Raw genomic sequence first — 20977 nt, 5'->3', positions numbered from 1 at the left:
AAGTCATCATCAACAAAACCCAAGGTTAGTTCATCCCTCTTAGGGGGGATATCACATCTAGGGGGAGCTTTACTCTAAGACTTGAGCTAAAGCAACTCTAAGATTTGAACACAACAATGCTTTATGTAAAAGTGGTAACCCCACTTGAGCTTAAACGATGAGTATGACCTATGATCAAGTGTTCTCACTTGACTCCTAAGTCAATATACTCATATATAGATGACCTAGTCATCGCAAATTGCTTGATAGATGCTAGAATTGGTTGTGCATGCCTTGTCACATATTTCATTTGCCATCTTATTGTGTGAGCATGTTGGATGCATATTTTACTCATTCGAGGACATCCACTTGTTGTTTTGATTGTTCGGCTTTATTTCTTTTTGCCAAGTGGATGGACAAGAATGCCTAAGAACCTCCTCTATCTATCTATGCTTTTCTCGTCTCAAATTCTATTCATGCTGAATCACAAAATTTGATCAAGTCAGATTCGAACCACTCTGTGTGAGGAGCGCTCGGAGTCCCCGATTCGTCATAGACTTAAACTTCCAAAACCTCTTTATGATTCTCGGTCTGACCGATACTCCACTTTCGGTCCTACCGAGATCATTAAGTTGATCTAGGTTTTCGATCTCGGTGCAACTGATTTGAACCTTTCGGTCACACCGAGTTTCAGTAACTGCTTGCAGTTATGAATCTCGGTGCCACCGAGTTGTTCCACTCGGTCACACCGACAGGGTCGGGCTATATGTAGTCACGGGCAAAATTTTGGAAATTTCTCCGAACCCCTTCGCCCGCGCGATAGCCTGCTCTGCCCTCGTGGTCTCCGGATCGTCTTCTCGCTGCCAGCCGCCTCCAGTCGCTGGTCTCCGTCGCCGTCAACGGGAATTTTGCCCCGCCGTTGCCGCCGTAGCGAGTCTCCACCGAACTAGGGTATGGACTCGATCTTTGTGCTATTCCCCAATCTGATTCCTAGCACATTGTGATCATATTGATTCTAGCCACGTTTGATAAACTTCTATCCAGTCAATGAACCCATAGATTAGATTTGTTTCGAAAATTCTAGGTTTAGGTTTCCGTCGAAACCATCTCGGACCCACCGAGTTGAAAAACTCGGTCCCACCGATTTGGCTTATGCCATTGCACAAGTGAGACTCGGTCTGACCGAGAATTACTTATCAGTGTGACCGATTTTGGAACTCAGTGAAACCCTAGCAGTCTCGGTGCCACCGAACTGTGACTCGGTCCTACCAAGTTCACTAGTTTAGGTTCCAAAACTGCTTCGGTATCACCGAGTTTGAAAATCGGTAGATCCGAGATGATTTCAGTGGGAAACTAAAACTAAGTTTTTGGATCATTCTTTTGCAAAAATCTCTGCATTTTGTGATGCTCATCTATAATCTATTCACAGGGTCAGCAGTCAGTTTGTAGCATGTCTGATCAAAGTGATAGCCAAAACATGTCAGAGCAGCAGGTGCACATGAGTGAGGGCACTAGTCCCTCAAGTTCTTCAGATGAGGGCAGCAGGAGCACCCCTAGCAACTTGCCAAAGGCTGCCACGAGACAGAGGAAGAAGAGGACTTCAGATTCCGAAGATGAGGACTATGTGGCAGAGGAAGAGGCCACTTCCAAGAGAGTTGAGCCAGCTCAAGGCACAAAGCCAGGGCTGAAAATCAAAAGGCCAGCAGGCAGGCAGCCCATGTCAAAGGCAAGAGCCTCAACTGAGAAGCCCACTCCCCAAGAGCCAATTGCTGCAGAAGGCAAGAAGAGGAAGGAAAGGGTCAAGAAGACCGTAGCCAGAGTGCTAGGAAAAGCTTCCATCATGGAAGAGGAAGAGGAAGAAGAGGTAGCTGCACCAGCACCCAAGGCACCCAAGCTGATGGGTGATGCCATAAGGTCAGGGGCTACTGCATCTAAGCCCAAAGCTGCCTCCAAGCCAAAACCAAAGAGGAATACAAGGAGCATTCCTGCAGCTGAGAAGAACAAGGCCCCAGTGCCTGAGACTGTTGCTGAAGAAGAGGAAGAGAATGTCCTGAGAAAGCTAAAGCCCAAGATCCCAGACCACAATGATGCTCATCCTGTGGCTGAGGATATGAAGCTCAGGAGAGATTCAGGGCTGAGGAAGTGGAGAGAAGCAGACCCATATGCTTCTAGGAGGAGGACTGCCGTGGATTACAGGTTCCACACCAAGGAGCAGCAAGATTTTGATAAGACAGTTTTGCTTGATAAGAAGCCCATAGTCTGTGATATGAGATGGGTCGACTGGACCTACATGAAGGAGAATGAGGAGCACTACCCTGGAGTATTTGATAGCTTTAGTGCTTGTGGAGTTGCTGACTTTGTTGGGCAGAAGCTCACAAAGTGGAACGAGGAGCTGATCATGCAATTCTACTCCACAGCACATTTTTATTCAGATGGGAGGATCATATGGATGTCTGAGGGTACAAGGTACCAATCCACAGTTGCTGAGTGGGCACAGATCATTAATGCCCCAGAGGAGCATGATGATGACTTGGATATATATGTCAAGAAAAAGATGGACCATAACTCCATGTCCAATATGTACAAGGAAATTCCCAATGAGGCACTTGACACGTTCAAATTTGGCTCAGTGCACTACCTTCTGTCAGGACTGCCAACGATCAATTAGATATTGAGGCACACCTTATTGCCCAAGTCTGGAGATCACAAGATGATCAGAGGCCATGCTATCAACCTGCTTCATGTATTTGATGTTCCTCAGAAGTTCAAGGTGATGAGCCTAATAGTGGAAACAATCAAGAGGACTGCAACAGACCAGAAGAGGAGTTGCGGATATGCCCCTCAGATCCTGGAGCTCATCAACTCCAAGATGGGCATGGGCATATATTTATTGGACAAGGAACACCTGCCCATCCGTCCAGATTTTGAGGACAATGAAGTTGTCATGACTGAAAATGAACCGTCATCTGCCCAAGCATTTGCAAAGAAGGAGAAGGCAAGGAAGGATAAAGTTGCCAAGATGCCAACTCAAGAGGAGGCATCTGAGTATTTCTTTAAGACTAAACAAGAGCAACTTGGTTACTTGATTGCATCCACGCTGAGGATTGAGCAAAGTCCGGCCACCCTCACTCAGAATTAGCAGGGCCTAGAGAGAATCATGGACAGAAGTTCTATGACTTGGATGTCAAAGTAACGGAAGTTCAGTCTGCAGTGGAGCAGCTCCAGGAGGACATGCAGGAGAGGAGAGGCAGGACTACCACTCATGCCTTTGCCAGACTGCCCAGAGGTCCAAGGTCGTCTACCGTGCCAGTTGTTGACACAAGAGCCACCACCTCAGCACCAGCCACAGCCTCAGTTCCACCAGCTCCAGCATCTACTTCAGCTCCAACTCTAGCGTCTACTTCAGCATCTACCGAAGCCTTCTTCCTTGGAGTGATCCGGACTCCATCACCACCAGAAGATCAAGCCTGAGCGTCGATCTAGTGCTATGCATTTTCTAGGAACTTTTTGGTAACTTGTTGCCAAAGGGGGAGAAGATGTATAGATCATAGGCTTCGAGAGAGAGAGTGTTGCTTTTCTCTCTTGCTTTATTTGGTGGTTTTTCGAACTTGTTTGCTTTTGAGTGCTTGAGATACTATGCTTGTGAGACATTGATGATCATGTGTCTGATCATAAGCTACACTTAATGCTTGATGAATGCTATTATCTTATCTATCTTATGTGATCATTCACTATTCTTGGTGATGAGTGCATGTATTTCAATCTTATCATTTTAAGCGCTCCACCAAGATGTATGTGACATGGAAGAGTAACCCATGACTCTAACTCCTTGTGCATTTGCAGTCCAAAGCAAATTTTAAATATGCACAAATTTGGGGGGAGCTCTTAGTTATCGCATACTTCTCAAAGCGACGATATATTTCATGCTTATTATCATTTGTCGAAGCTTTGATCTATATGTTGTCATCAATTACCAAAAAGGGGGAGATTGAAAGTGCAACTATCCCTAGGTGGTTTTGGTAATAAATAACAACATATAGCTCATTGAGCTAATGCTATTCCAAGATGATTATTTCAGGAAAGCTCAATGATTGGCATGGCATGGATGTGAAAGTGGAACCCTCAAAATGCTAAGGACAAAGGATTGGCTCAAGCTCAAAAGCTCAAGACTCTTCATTTTATATTTTAGTGATCCAAGATCACATTGAGTCCATAGGAAAAGCCAATACTATCAAGGAGGGATGAGGTGTTGCTTAATGAGCCTCTTGCTTCATGTGCTTAGTGATATGCTCCAAAACCCTCAACTACTTTCCCATATCCACATATGACCTAAACCCTAAGCCAAACTCGGTCCTACCGATTCTTCCTATCCGGCGCCATCGAGTTTCACTTGTCATTAGCCACTGCCAAACCCTAGCAATTCGGTTCTACCGATAAGGATCTCGGTCTCACCGAGATGGGATTGCAAACTCTCTGTTTCCCTTTCGTAACTTTTTGGTCTCACCGAAAGAGCGAATTGGTCCCATCGAGATTGCAATGTAAACTCAGTGTTTCCCCTTTGTAACTTTTCGGTCTCACCGAGTTCCACTCAGTCTCACCGAAAGAGCAAATCGGTCCCACCGAGTTTGCCTAACCAACTCTCTGGTTATCTAATTACCAAATTCGGTCTCACCGAGTTTGTGTAATCGATCTCACCGAGATTACGTTATGCCTAAACCCTAACCATATCGGTCCTACTGAGTTGCATGTCAGTCCCACCGAAAATCTCTAACGGTCACTAGGTTTACATTTTTGGTCCGACCGAGTTTATTGATTCGGTCCCACCGAGATTGGAAAACTGTGTAACGGTTGGATTTTGTGTGGAGGCTATATATACCCCTCCACCTCCTCTTCATTCTTGGAGAGAGCCATCAGAACACACACACCATTCCAACTCATATGTTCTGAGAAAGAACCACCTACTCATGTGTTGAGACCAAGACATTCCATTCCTACCATACGAATCTTGATCTATAGCCTTCCCAAGTTGCTTTCCACTCAAATCTTCTTTCCACCAAATCCAAATCCTATGAGAGTTGAGTGTTGGGGAGACTATCATTTGAAGCACAAGAGCAAGGAGTTCATTACCTACACACCATTTGTTACTTCTTGGAGAGTGGTGTCTCCTAGATTGGCTGGGTGTCACTTGGGAGCCTCCGACAAGATTGTGGAGTTGAACCAAGGAGTTTGTAAGGGCAAGGAGATCGCCTACTTCGTGAAGATCTACCGCTAGTGAGGCAAGTCCTGTGTGGGCGATGGCCATGGTGGGATAGACAAGGTTGCTTCTTCGTGGACCCTTTGTGGGTGGTTGCTTCTTCGTGGACCCTTCGTGGGTGGAGCCCTGTGTGGACTCGCGCAACCGTTACCCTTGGGTGGAGCCCTGTGTGGACTCGCGCAACCGTTACCCTTCGTGGGTTGAAGTCTCCATCAACGTGGATGTAGGATAGCACCACCTATCCGAACAACGGGAAAAACATCTGTGTCTCCAATTGCGTTTGAAATCTCCAAACCCTTCCCTTTACATTCTTGCAAGTTGCATGCTTTACTTTCTGCTGCCAATATACTCTTTGCATGCTTGCTTGAATTGTGTGATGATTGCTTGACTTGTCCTAAAATAGCTAAAATCTGCGAAGAACTAAAATTGGGAAAAGGTTAAGTTTTTATTTGGTCAAGTAGTCTAATCACCCCCCCTCTAGACATACTTTCGATCCTACACAAAGAAGTTATTTGTCCCTAGGCAATCGATAACTAGACCGGTAATCGTTATTGCAATTTTATTTGAGGGAGAGGCATAAGCTAACATACTTTATCTACTTGGATCATATGCACTTATGATTGGAACTCTAGCAAGCGTCCACAACTACTAAAGATCATTAAGGTAAAACCCAACCATAGCATTAAAGTATCAAGTCCTCTTTACTCCCATATGCAAACAAACCTACTTACTCGGGTATGTGCTTCTGTCACTCACGCCACCCACCATAAGCAAATCATGAACGTATTGCAACACCTTACAGAGGGGATCCCTCACGCTTGCGCGACACGGAGAGCAACATAGGACAACACCAATAATAAAACATGCAACTCAAACCAATCACGATCATCAATTAACCCATAGGACAAAACGGATCTACTCAAACATCATAGGATAGCCATACATAATTGGGAAATAATATATATCGTTGAGCACCATGTTTAAGTAGATATTACGGCGGGTAAAAGAGGGGTTACACTGCTGCATAGAGGGGGGAAGAGTTGGTGATGACGGCGGTGAAGTTGTTGGTGAAGATTGCGGTGATGATGATGGCCCCGGCGGCACTCCGGTGCCACCGGAAGCGAGGGGGGAGAGCTCCCCTCCTTCTTCTTCTTCCTTGACCTTCTCCTTAGATGGGAGAAGGGTTTCCCCTCTGGTCCATGGTCTCCATGGCATGAGAGGGGCGAGAGCCACTCCGAGATTGGATTTGTTTCTCTGTCTCTCTCTGCTTCTGCGTTGGCTGATTCTGCCCTTTCACCATTTCTTAAATTCCCGGAGATCCGTTAACTCAGATTGGGCTGAATTTTGGACACGATCTCTATCCGGATATTAGCTTTCTTGTGGAGAAAGAAGGGCATCAACCGCCTTACGGGGTGGCCACGAGGGTCAGGGGCGCCCCCCCCCTTACTCGTGGGCCCCTCGAGCATCGCCTCGCATTGATTTCACTTCACAAAATTCACATATATTCAAAAAAAATTATGTCAGTTCTTATCCCGTTTGGACTCCGTTTGATATGGATTTTCTGCGAAACAAAAAACATGCAACAAACAGGAACTCGCACTGGGCACTGGATCAATATGTTAGTCCCAAAAATAGTATAAAAAGTTGCCAAAAGTATATGAAAGCTATATAATATTGGCATGGAACAATCAAAATTATAGATACGAGGGAGACGTATCAACATCCCCAAGCTTAATTCCTGCTCGCCCTTGAGTAGGTAAATGATAAAAAAGATAATTTTTGATGTGGAATGCTACCTAGCATAATCTTGATCGTGTAATCTAATCATGGCATGAATATTAAGACACGATTGATTCAAAGGAATAGTCTATCATTTGACATTAAGATAATAATACTTCAAGCATACTAATAAAGCAATCATGTCTTTTCAAAATTACATGGCCAAAGAAAGTTATCCCTACAAAATCATATGGTCTGGCTATGCTCCATCTTCACCACACAAAATATTCAAATCATGCACAACCCCGATGACAAGCCAAGCAATTGTTTCATACTTTTGACGTTCTCTAACCTTTTCAACTTTCACGCAATACATGAGCGTGAGCCATGGACATAGCACTATAGGTGGAATAGAATATGATGGTGGAGGTTTTGTGGAGAAGACAAAAAGGAGAAAGTCTCACATCGACGCGGCTAATCAGCGGGCTGTGGAGATGCCCATCAATTGATGTCAATGCGAGGAGTAGGGATTGCCATGCAACGGATGCACTAAGAGCTATAAGTGTATGAAAGCTCAAACTAAAACTAAGTGGGTGTGCATCCAACTTGCTTGCTCATGAAGACCTAGGGCATTTGAGGAAGCCCATCGTTGGAATATACAAGCCAAGTTCTATAATTAAAATTCCCACTAGTATATGAAAGTGATAACTCAAGAGACTCTCTATATGAAGAACATGGTGCTACTCTGAAGCACAAGTGTGGTAAAAGGATAGTAACATTGCCCCTTTTCTCTTTTTTCTCATTTTTGTTGTTGTTTTGGTGGGCTTCTTTGGCCTCTCTTTTTTATTTGGGCTTCTTTGGCCTCTTTTAGTTTTTAAAGTCTGGAGTCCCATCCCGACTTGTGGGGGAATCATAGTCTCCATCATCCTTTCCTCACTGGGGCAATGCTCTAATAATGATGATCATCACACTTTTATTTACTTACAACTCGATATTACAACTCGATGCTAGAACAAAGATATCACTCTATATGAATGCCTCCGACGGTGTACCGGGATGTGCAGTGATCTAGCGTAGCAATGACATCAAAAAAATTGACAAGCCACGAAAATATCATGCTAGCTATCTTACGATCATGCAAACCAATATGACAATGAATGCTCAAGTCATGTATATCATGATGATGGAAGTTGCATGGCAATATATCTCGGAATGGCTATGGAAATTCCATAATAGGTAGGTATGGTGGCTGTTTTGAGGAAGATATAAGAAGGCTTATGTGTGATAGAGCGTATCGTATCACGGGGTTTGGATGCACCGGCGAAGTTTGCACCAACTCTGGAGGTGAGAAAGGGCAATGAACGGTACCGAAGAGGCTAGCAATGATGGAAGGGTGAGAGTGCGTATAATCCATGGACTCAACATTAGTCATAAAGAACTCACATACTTATTGCAAAAATCTATTAGTCATCGAAACAAAGTACTACGCGCATGCTCCTAGGGGGGTAGATTGGTAGGAAAATACCATCGCTCATCCCCGACCGCCACTCATAAGGAAGACAATCAATAAATAAATCATGCTCCGACTTCATCACATAACGGTTCACCATACGTGCATGCTACGGGAATCACAAACTTCAACACAAGTATTTCTACAATCCGTAACTACCCACTAGCATGACTCCAATATCACCATCTTTATATCGCAAAACTATTGCAAGGAATCAAATATATCATATTCAGTGATCTACAAGTTTTATGTAGGATTTTATGACTAACCATGTGAATGGCCAATTCATGTCATCTCTCTAAATATATATAAGTGAAGCAAGAGAGTTTAATTCTTTCTAAAAAAGATATGCCCATGCTCTAACAAATATAAGTGAAGCAAAAGAGAAACAGGCAATCCAAACTTCAAAAGATACAAGTGAAGCACATGAAGCATTCTATAAGGCCATACTCAAAAGATATAAGTGAAGTGCAATGACCATTCTATAAATCAACCAAGCACTATATCATACCAGTATGGTGCATCAAATAAAAGTGAAAACTAAATGCAAAAGACGCTCCAAGATTTACGCATATCATGTGACAAATAAAAATATAGCTCCAAGTGAAATTACCTATGATCGTTAGAAGAAAGAGGGGATGCCTTCCGGGGCATCCCCAAGCTTGGTTAATTCGGAGTCCTTGAATATTTCCTTGGGGTGCCTCGGGCATCCCCAAGCTTAGGCTCTTGCCACTCCTTATTCCTTCATCCATCGTGATCTCTCCCAAAACTTGAAAACTTCAATCACACAAAACTCAACAGAAAACTCGGTAAGATCCGTTAGTATAATAAAGCAAATCACTACTCTAAGTACTGTTGCAAACCAATTCATATTTTGATTTTGCATTGTAGATACTGTAATATAACTTTTCCATGGCTTAATCTACTGATAGAAATCGATAGTTTCATCAAAACAAGCAAACTATGCATCAAAAACAGAATCTGTCTTAAACAGGATAGTCTGTAGTAATCTGAACATTCACCATACCTATGGTACTCCAAAAATTCTTCCAAAATTAGTAAAAATAAAACATTTGTATATAAAGGCCAATGCATAGTAAAAACAGTTTCTTGCAATTTTATCATATTGGAAACATGGAGAGGCGGAGATGTAGTTCCTCTCTCATAATAATTGCAAGTAGGAGCAGCAAGCACATGCATATTATCTCTATCAAATCATGTTAGTAGTGAAATGCAAACCATCAATATAATCCTTAATAAGGGCAAACTTCTCTGATATAGTGTAGTCGGGAGAATTCAAATAGATAATAGGACTATCATGCGTGGGTGCAATAGCAACAATTCCATGTTTAACATAAGGAAATATAGCAAGTTCATCTCCATAAGCATAATTCATATTGGCATCTTGGCCACAAGCATAGCAAGCATCATCAAAAAGGGATATTTCAAAAGAATCAACGGGATCATAATAATCATCATAGCAATCATCCTTCGGTAAGCATGAAGGGAAATTAAACAATGTATGAGTTAAAGAGTTACCCTCATTAGAAGGTGGGAGCAGGTAGATAATCCGCTCTTCCTCCTTCTGTTCTTCGCTCTCCTCATCATGTTTTTCATCCAATGAGCTCACAGTTTCATCAATTTCTTCTTCCATAGACTCCTGCAAAATATTAATCTCTTCTCGACAGCGGAGGAGTCCTTAGTATATGGTTTAACATAGGCATTAGAAGCATAATTATCATAACAATATTTAAGTATGGCAAAATTTTCAGATTTGTAAAGAGTAGCATCACACTTTCCAATCAAAGAAGCAATTTCATAAGCACCCTTAAAAGCAACAAATTCTTCAATTTGTTGAACATCATAGTAATTATAAACACCCTTAGAATACGAAGATACAATTCCATTATCACTAAACTCACATTGGTAGGGAAGGTGTTTCTTAGGGTTTTCAGAACAACAAGTAACATCATATATTTCACATAAATTCCAAGCATAGCACTGCAAACGATGAATTTGATCTAGTAAAAGTTTCCCTTTTTGAGATAAGCGGTGTCGTACATAACAAGCATGCTCATCTAAAGATTTGCCGTCAACTAAGCTAGTTGGTGTTTCAGCACGAGCACATAGGGATCGAAGATGATCCAAGTAAAAAGCTTCAGGAGTGTGATAGATTTTGAGTGGTTCTTCAGCCATTGGTTTAGTAGGTACAACTAAATTTTTTTGGTATTTTGCATTTCCTACCCATTACTAAAGATAGAAAACAACTAAGAACGGCAAATAAAAATTACTTAGTGCAAAGCAAACAAGCACACAGGAGAATATTCACCCCACGCTATAACTCCCCGGCAATGGCCCCAGAAAAAGGTCTTGATAACCCACAAGTATAGGGGATCAATTATAGCCTCTTTCGATAAGTAAGAGTGTCGAACCCAACGGGGAGCTAAAGGTAGACCAAATATTCCCTCAAGTTCTATCGACCACCGATACAACTCTACGCACGCTTGACTTTCGCTTTACCTAAAACAAGTATGAAACTAGAAGTACTTTGTAGGTGTTGTTGGATAGGTTTGCAGGATAATAAAGAGCGAGTAATAAAAAGTAGGGGCTGTTTAGATGAATATACAACTAAGTTAGTATTAGTACAGAGCTTTTTGTCAATTTATTTGTCCCTTGGCAATCGGTAACTACAACGGTAATCGTTATTGCAAGTTTATTTGAGGGAGAGGCATAAGCTAACATACTTTCTCTACTTGGATCATATGCACTTATGATTGGAACTCTAGCAAGTGTCCACAACTACTAAAGATCATTAAGGTAAAACCCCACCATAGCATTAAAGTATCAAGTCCTCTTTACTCCCGTATGCAAACAACCTACTTACTCGGGTATGTGCTTCTGTTACTCACGCCACCCACCATAAGAAAATCATGAACGTATTGCAACACACTACAGCGGGGATCCCTCATGCTTGTGCGACACGGAGAGCACCATAGGACAGCACCAATAATAAAACATGCAACTCAAACCAATCACGATCATCAATTAACCCATAGGACAAAACGGGTCTACTCAAACATCATAGGATAGCCATACATCATTGGGAAATAATATATAGCGTTGAGCACCATGTTTAAGTAGAGATTACAGAGTGTAAAAGAGGACTTACACCGCTGCATAGAGGGGGGAAGAGTTGGTGATGATGGCGGTGAAGTTGTTGGTGAAGATTGCGGTGACGATGATGGCCCCGGCAGCACTCCGGTGCCACCGGAAGTGAGGGGGAGAGAGCCCCCCTCCTTCTTCTTCTTCCTTGACCTTCTCCTTAGATGGGAGAAGGGTTTCCCCTCTTGTCCACGGTCTCCATGGCGTGGGAGGGGCGAGAGCCCCTCCGAGATTGGATATGTCTCTCTTTCTATCTCTCTCTCTGTTTCTGCGTTGGGTGATTCTTCCCTTTCACCGTTTCTTAAATTCTCGGAGATCTGTAACTCCGGTTGGGATGAATTATGGACACGATCTCTATCCATATATTAGCTTTCTTGCGGCGAAAGAAGGGCATCAGCCGCCTTACGGGGTGGCCACGAGGGTCATGGCGCGCCCCCTGCCTCGTGGGCCCCTCGAGCATCGTCTCGCGTTGATTTCACTTCCCAAAATTCACATATATTCCAAAAATATCTCCGTCAGTTTTTATCCCATTTGGACTCCGTTTGATATGGATTTTCTGCGAAACAAAAAACATTTAACAAACAGGAACTGGCACTGGGCACTAGATCAATATGTTAGTCCGAAAAATAGTATAAAAAGTTGCCAAAAGTATATGAAAGTTGTATAATATTGGCATGGAACAATCAAAAATTATAGATACGATGGAGACGTATCAGTGCACATAACCAAACTTGGGCTCACAAGGTCTATGTCCGCCTACCTGATTAGGGTAGCGTGTGCCCATAACCTTCCCTAGTTGGAGGCACCGGCGAGAGACATTACAATAGACCGCATTAGGGCCTTCCCATAAAGGCAAATGTGGTTGTACTTGATAAGCCCGGTTCGGTGGCACCTGACAAACTTAATGATGGAATTTATCCCCAAAGTATATCCGGGACACCGATACTCTGGTATCATCTATCAACCTGTGATCCAAGTCATAACAATATCCAATAAATAATCCTGAGAATAATATAGCCATATCATAATACTCCGAGGGTAGCATGGCACTACTATCATAATGAATCCAGGTACGAAGATACTACTAATCCAATAACAAGAGCAAACTAGCTAACCACATGTCAACATGATAACATCATATCCAAAGTAATATTCCAAAGCATAATATCAACTATCATCCTGATGAAAATAATACTAGCCACTGAGAATCCAATGGCAACATGATATCCATCAACTTCAAGCATATATCCTAGTAATCCATACAGTAGCATGGCAATAGCAAGATCAGAATAACTCCAAGAAATGCCATGCACAAAGTCATGTAGCTAAAGAAATATTTTAAATAAGTTCAAATAAGCAAACCATGTTATTACATTGCATTCATGCAAGTGGAGGGTGTGGCTTGCCTGGGAAGGAGGGATTCATCGGGAAGAAGTGCGAGAAGCTCGCGGAACGAATCGCCAGAAAACGTTCTCTCTCGGAGGGCGATGAATAAGGGTAGGGGAAAATGGTCATTTTCAGAATGTTAACGCAAGGTGAAAATGATCCCATCAGAACGGGCTTGACGAGACGAAGAAGAGGGCTTTGGAATCACCTCATTTGGAGTTGTGAGCAAAAAGATATGGCCGTTCATTCGTTAGGCAGAAAACAAATAAAAACTTATTCATTTCTGCCCTTAACTGAAGAATGTTCACAATATGGAGAGTTCAGCCAGTGGTTGGAAAAATAGAAAGCACCTTTTCATAAATGCATCTTCTCTGTACTGAAAACATATTTTCAACAGAACACTTATGGGAATACGCTTTCAATAAGCAAAGACAGAGTTCACGGAATGCGCCTTCACTAATCCACGTCAGCGAACCGGGGTCAATGAAGGAGTCCTGGATTAGGGGGTCCTCAGGTGTCCGGACTATTCGATATGGGCCAGACTGATGGGTCGTGATGGCGAAGTAGAAGACCACCTCCCGTGTCCTGGTAGGACTCCTATGTGTGTAGAACGGCAAGTTTGGTGTCCGGGTGTAATACTCCTTTCCTCTATGAACCAACTTTGTACAACCCTAGGCCCCTCCGGTGTGTATATAAACCGGAGGGTTTAGTCCGCAGAGGGCATCAGATTAATCGTAGGCTAGACTTCTAAGGTTTGGCCATTACAACCTCGAGGTAGATCAACTCTTGTAACCCATATACTCATCAAATACAATCAAGCAGGACGGAGGGTTTTACCTCCTTTGAGAGGGCCCAAACTTGGGTAAACACCGTGTCCCCATTTTCCCTGATACGTCTCCATCGTATCTACTTTTCCAAACTGTTTTCCCTTGTTTTGGACATTTACTTGCATGATTTGAATGGAACTAACCCGGACTGATGCTATTTTCAGCACAATTGCCATGTTGTTATTTTTGTGTGCAGAATTAAAAGTTCTCGAAATGACTTGAAACTTCACGGAGATAAGTTTTGGAATTAATAAAAAATATTGGCAAAAGAATCAAGTGAAGGGGGCCCACACCCTGGCCACAAGGGTGGGGGCGTGCCCACCCCCCTAGGGCGCGCCACCTGACCTTGTGGCCCCCTTGGAGCTTCACCGACCTCAACTCCTACTCCACATATTCTCTTTCGGGGGGAGAAATCACAGAGACGGATTCATCGCGTTTTATGACACGAAGCCGCCACCGCTACCTCTTGAGCACTGCGTTGGTTTTCCCTTGAAAAGGAAAGGGTGATGCAGTAAAGCAGCGTAAGTATTAAGTATTTCCCTTAGTTTTTGAGAACCAAGGTATCAGTACAGTAGGAGACCACGCGAGAGTCACCTCGTATATACACAATTAAATAAGAACCTCGCAACCAACACGATAAAGGGGTTGTCAATCCCTTCACGACCACTTACAAGAGTGAGATCTGATAGAGATGATAATAATAAGATAAATATTTTAGGTATTTTTATGATATAGATTGAAAATAAAGATTGCAAAATAAAATAGATTGGAAACTTGTATGATGGAGAATAGACCCGGGGCCATAGGTTTCACTAGTGGCTTCTCTCAAGATAGCATAAGTATTACGGTGGGTGAACAAATTACTATCGAGCAATTAATAGAAAAGCGAATTATTATGAGAATATTTAGGTATGATCATGTATATAGGCATCACATTCGTGAGAAGTAGACCGACTCCTGCCTGCATCTACTACTATTACTCCACACATCGACCGCTATCTAGCATGCATCTAGAGTATTAAGTTCATATGAATAGAGTAACGCCTTTAGCAAGATGACATGATGTAGAGGGGTAAACTCATGCAATATGATATAAACCCCATCTTTTTATCCTCGATGGCAACAATACAATACGTGTCGTTTCCCTTTCTGTCACTAGGATCGAGCACCACAAGATTGAATCCAAAGATAAGCACTTCTCCCATTGCAAGAAAGATCAATCTAGTAGGCCAAACCAAACTGATAATTCAAAGAGACTTGCAAAGATAAACCAATCATACATAAAAGAATTCAGAGAAGATTCAAATATTATTCATAGATAGACTTGATCATAAATCCATAATTCATCAGATCTCGACAAACACACCGCAAAAGAAGATTACATCGAATAGATCTCCAAGAGAATCGACGAGAACTTTGTATTGAGATCCAAAGAGAGAGAATAAGCCATATAGCTACTAGCTATGGACCCGAAGGTCTGAGGTAAACTACTCACACATCATCGGAGGGGCCATGGAGTTGATGTAGAGGCCCTCCGTGATCAATGCCCCCTCAGGCGGAGCTCCGGAAAAGGCCCCAAGATGGGTTCTCTTGGGTACAAAAGGTTGCGGTGGTGGAAATAGGGTTTCGTAGTGCTCCTGGATGTTCTCGGGGTATATGAATATATATAGGAGGAAGAAGTAGGTCGGTGGAGCAACGAGGGGCCCACGAGGCTGGAGGGCGTGCCCAGGGGGTAGGTGCGCCCCCTGGCTCGTGGCCTCCTTGATTGTTTCTTGACGTCCACTCCAAGTCCCCTAGATCACGTTTGTTCCAAAAATAATGCTCCCGAAGGTTTCATTCCGTTTGGACTCCGTTTGATATTCCTTTTTTGCGAAACACTAAAATAGGCAAAGAAACAACAATTTGGGTTGGGCCTCCGGTTAATATGTTAGTCCCAAAAATAATATAAAAGTGTAAAATAAAGCCCATTAACATCCAAAACAGATAATATAATAGCATGGAACAATCAAAAAATATAGATACGTTGGAGACGTATCAAGCATCACCAAGCTTAATTCCTGCTCGTCCTCGAGTAGGTAAATGATAAAAACAGAATTTTTGATGTGGAATGCTACTTGGCATAATTTCAATGTAATTATTCTTAATCGTGGTATGAATGTTCAGATCCGAAAGATTCAAGACAAAAGTTCAATACTGACATAGAAATAATAATACTTCAAGCATACTAACTTAAGCAATTATGTCTCTTCAAAATAACATGGCAAAGAAAGTTATCCCTACAAAATCATATAGTCTGGCTATGCTCCATCTTCACCACACAAAGTATTTAAATCATGCACAACTCCGATGACAAGCCAAGCAATTATTTCATACTTTTAGTGTTATCAAACTTTTTCAATCTTCACAAAATACATGAGCGTGAGCCATGGACATAGCACTATAGGTGGAATAGAATGGTGGTTGTGGAGAAGACAAAAAGGGGGAAGATAGTCTCACATCAACTAGGCGTATCAACGGGCTATGGAGATGTGAGTGAGTAGGGATTGCCATGCAACAGATGCACTAGAGCTATAAGTATATGAAAGCTCAACAAAAAGAACTAAGTGGGTGTGCATCCAACTCGCTTGCTCACAAAGACCTAGGGCATTTTAAGGAAGCCCATCATTGGAATATACAAGCCAAGTTCTATAATGAAAAATTCCCACTAGTATATGAAAGTGATAACATAGGAGACTCTCAACTATGAAGATCATGGTGCTACTTTGAGGCACAAGTGTGGTAAAAGGATAGTAGCATTGTCCCTTCTCTCTTTTTCTCTCATTTTTTTACTTGGGCATTTTCTCTTTTTTATGGCCTCTTTTTTTATGTAGTCTGGAGTCTCATCCCGACTTGTGGGGGAATCATAGTCTCCATCATCCTTTCCTCACTTGGGACAATGCTCTAAAAATGATGATCATCACACTTTTTTATTTACTTACAACTCAACAATTACAACTCAACACTTAGAACAAAATATGACTCTATGTGAATGCCTCCAGCGGTGTACCGGGATATGCAATGAATTAAGAGTGACATGTATGAAAGAATTATGAATGGTGGCTTTGCCATGAATACAATGTCAACTACATGATCACGCAAAGCAATATGACACTGATGGAGCGTGTCATAGTAAACGGAACGGTGGTAAGTTGCATGGCAATATATCTCGGAAATTGCTATGGAAATGCCATGATAGGTAGGTATGGTGGCTGTTTTGAGGAAGGTATATGGTGGGTGTATGATACCGGCTAAAGGTGTGCGGTATTAGAGAGGCTAGCAATGGTGGAAGGGTGAGAGTGCGTATGATCCATGGACTCAACATTAGTCATAAAGAACTCACATAGTTATTGCAAAAATATACAAGTTATCAAAGCAAAGTATTACATGCATGCTCCTAGGGGGATAGATTGGTAAGAAAAGACCATCGCTCGTCCCCGACCGCCACTCATAAGGAAGACAATCAATAAATAAATCATGCTCCGACTTCATCACATAATGGTTCACCATACGTGCATGCTACGGGAATCAAAAACTTTAATACAAGTATTTTTCAAATTCACAACTACTCAACTAGCATGACTCTAATATCACCATCTCCATATCTCAAAACAATTATCAAGTATCAAACTTCTCATAGTATTCAACACACTCATAAGAAAATTTTGTTTTTAATCTTGAATGCCTAACATAATTAAAGCAATTTACCATGCTGTTTTGGTAGGACTCTCAAAATAATCTAAGTGAAGCATGAGAGAACAATGATTTATATAAAACAAATCCACCAACATCCTCTAAAAGATATAAGTGAAGCACTAGAGCAAAAACTATATAACTCAAAAGATGTAAGTCCAGCACATAGAGTATTCTAAGAATTTCCGAATCATGTGTCTCTCTCTCAAAAGGTGTGTACAGAAAGGATTATTGTGGAAAACTAACAAATAAAGACTCAAATAATACAAGACGCTCCAAGCAAAACACATATCATGTGGTAAATAAAAATATAGCTCCAAGTAAAGTTACCGATGGAAGTAGACGAAAGAGGGGATGCCTTCCGGGGCATCCCCAAGCTTTGGCTTTTAGGTGTCCTTAGATTATCTTGGGGATGACATGGGAATCCTCAAGCTTAGGCTCTTGCCACTCCTTGTTCCATAATCCATCAAATCTTTACCCAAAACATGAAAACTTCACAACACAAAACTTAAAGTAGAAAATCTCGTGAGCTCCGTTAGCGAAAGAAAACAAAACACCACTTCAAGGTACTGTAATGAACTCATTCTCTATTTATATTGGTGTTAAACCTACTATATTCCAACTTCTCTATGTTTTATAAACTAATTTACTAGCCATAGGTTTATCAAAATAAGCAAACAACACACGAAAAACAGAATTTGTCAAAAACAGAACAGTCTGTAGTAATTTGTAGCTAACACAAGATATGGAACCCCAAAAATTCTAAAATAAATTTCTGGACGTGAGGAATTTATCTATTAATCATCTTAAGAAAGAATTAACTAAATATAACTTTCCAAATAAAAATGACAGTAATTCTCGTGAGCGCTAAAGTTTCTGTTTTTTACAGCAAGATTAAAAAGACTTTCCCCAAATCTTCCCAACGGTTGTACTTGGCACAAAAACTAATTAAACACAAAAAACACAACCAAAACAGAGGCTAGATAAATTATTTATTACTAAACAGGAGCAAAAAGCAAGGAATAAAAATAAAATTGTGTTGCCTCCCAACAAGCGCTATTGTTTAACGCCCCTAGCTAGGCATAAAAGCCAAGATAGATCTAGGTATCTTTAGTTGATAATTTTTGAATGAGACATCTATCACCTTTAGGAGTTTCTTTCCTTTTATGAATAATCAAACTTCTAGGCACAAAATAAAAAAAAATCATTAGTAGCAAATGGTTCCTTAATGATAGCAAAAAGATTAGGATGAATACTTATAGATTTGAGATCCGCAGTTTCTTTGCTAGAGGATTCACCCTTATTTTTAGGAACATACATAAGCTTGGCAATTTTAGTTGGAGGAGTTGGAGTATTCTTTACAGAAGAAAAAGCGGTTCCAAGTTGGTAATGATATCCTCAAGTTTATCGATTCTAGTGGAATCATGATTTATTCTTTCATTAACTATGGGTTCCTTCTCCTTAATATTTTTCAAAGTGACTCCTACTATAGATCCATACTGAGTAATTTGGTTGTGGATCTTTTTATCGATATTTTCAATTAACTCTACGGTAGCACCTTTATTTTCAAAATTTTAATTTTTTGCATTACATGCTCCAAAGTTAACATAGTTCCATTAACCAAAAGAGGGGTAAGCCAAACAAATCTATCAGAGCATTATAGGAATCAAAAGTGTGGCTACCCAAGAAATTCCCTCCGGTAGTGGTATCAAGGACATATCTGTGCCAAGGAATAGCACCTAAATAAAAATTGTGGAGAAGAATAGAAGTAGATTGCTTCCTGGTAGATCTATTTTGAGCATTGCAAATTCTATACCAAGCATCTTTTAGGTTGTCTCCTTCCCTTTGCTTAAAATTAAGAACTTCATTTTCGGGAGACAACGGAGAAGATAGGGGACTAGCCATAACGACAAGCAAGCAATCCAACATAGAAGCAAACAAGAGACGGGCAAAAAGAGGCGAATAGAGAAAGAGGAGGAGGGCGGAGAGAGAGAGGGCGAATAAAACAGCAAGGGTGAAGTGAGGGGAGAGGAAACCGAGAGGCAAATTGCAAATAATGTAATGCGGGAGATAAGGGTTTGTGATGGGTACTTGGTATGTTGACTTTTGCGTAGACTCCCCAGCAACAGTGCCAGAAATCCTTCTTGCTACCTCTTGAGCACTGCATTGGTTTTCCCTTGAAGAGGAAAGGGTGATACAGCAGAGCAGCGTAAGTATTTCCCTCAGTTTTTGAGAACCAAGGTATCAATCCAGTAGGAGGCCACGCACGAGTCCCTCGCACCTACACAAACAAATAAACTCCTCGCAACCAACACGATAAAGGGGTTGTCAATCCCTTGACAGTCACCTACGAGAGTGAGATCTGATAGATATGATAATATAATATTTTTGGTATTTTTATGATAAAGAGAAATAAAGATGCAACTAAAATAAATGGCAAAGGAAATAACTAAGTATTGGAAGATTAATATGATGGAAAATAGACCCCGGGGCCATAGGTTTCCCTTGTGGCTTCTCTCGAGAGCATGAGTATTACGGTGGGTGAACAAATTACTGTTGAGAAATTGACAGAATTGAGCATAATTATGAGAATATCTAGGTATGATCATGTATATAGGCATCACGTCCAAGACAAGTAGACCGACTCCTGCCTGCATCTACTACTATTACTCCACACATCGACCGCTATCCAGCATGCATCTAGAGTATTAAGTTCAAGAGAACAGAATAACGCTTTAAGCAAGATGACATGATGTAGAGGGATAAACTCATGCAATATGAAATAAACCCCATCTTGTTATCCTCGATGGCAACAATACAATACGTGCCTTGCTGCCCCTACTGTCACTAGGAAAGGACACCACAAGATTGAACCCAAAGCTAAGCACTTCTCCCATTGCAAGAAATATCAATCTAGTAGGCCAAACCAAACTGATAATTCAAAGAGACTTGCAAAGATTACCAATCATACATAAAAGAATTCATAGAAGATTCAATTATTGTTCATAGATAAACATGATCATAAACCCACAATTCATTGGTCTCAACAAACACACCGCAAAAGATGATTACATCGAATAGATCTGCACAAGAGAGGGGGAGAACTTTGTATTGAGATCCAAAATGAGAGAAGAAGCCATCTAGCTAATAACTATGGACCCGAAGGTCTAAAGTAAACTACTCACACTTCATCGGAGGCTATGATGTTGATGTAGAAGCCATCCGTGATCGATACCCCCTCCGGCGGAGCTCCGGAAAAGGCCCCAAGATGGGATCTCGTGGATACAGAAAGTTACGGCGGTGGAATTAGGGTTTCGGCTCTGTATCTGGTAGTTTGGGGTACGTAGGTATATATAGGAGGAAGAAGTACGTCGGTGGAGCAACATGGGACCCACGAGGGTGGAGGGCGTG

Source organism: Triticum aestivum, chromosome 4A, assembly GCF_018294505.1.
Source record: "Triticum aestivum cultivar Chinese Spring chromosome 4A, IWGSC CS RefSeq v2.1, whole genome shotgun sequence".
Classification (NCBI taxonomy): Eukaryota; Viridiplantae; Streptophyta; class Magnoliopsida; order Poales; family Poaceae; genus Triticum; species Triticum aestivum.
The sequence above is the reverse complement of the archived record's forward strand: the minus strand, read 5'-3'. Positions refer to the sequence as shown.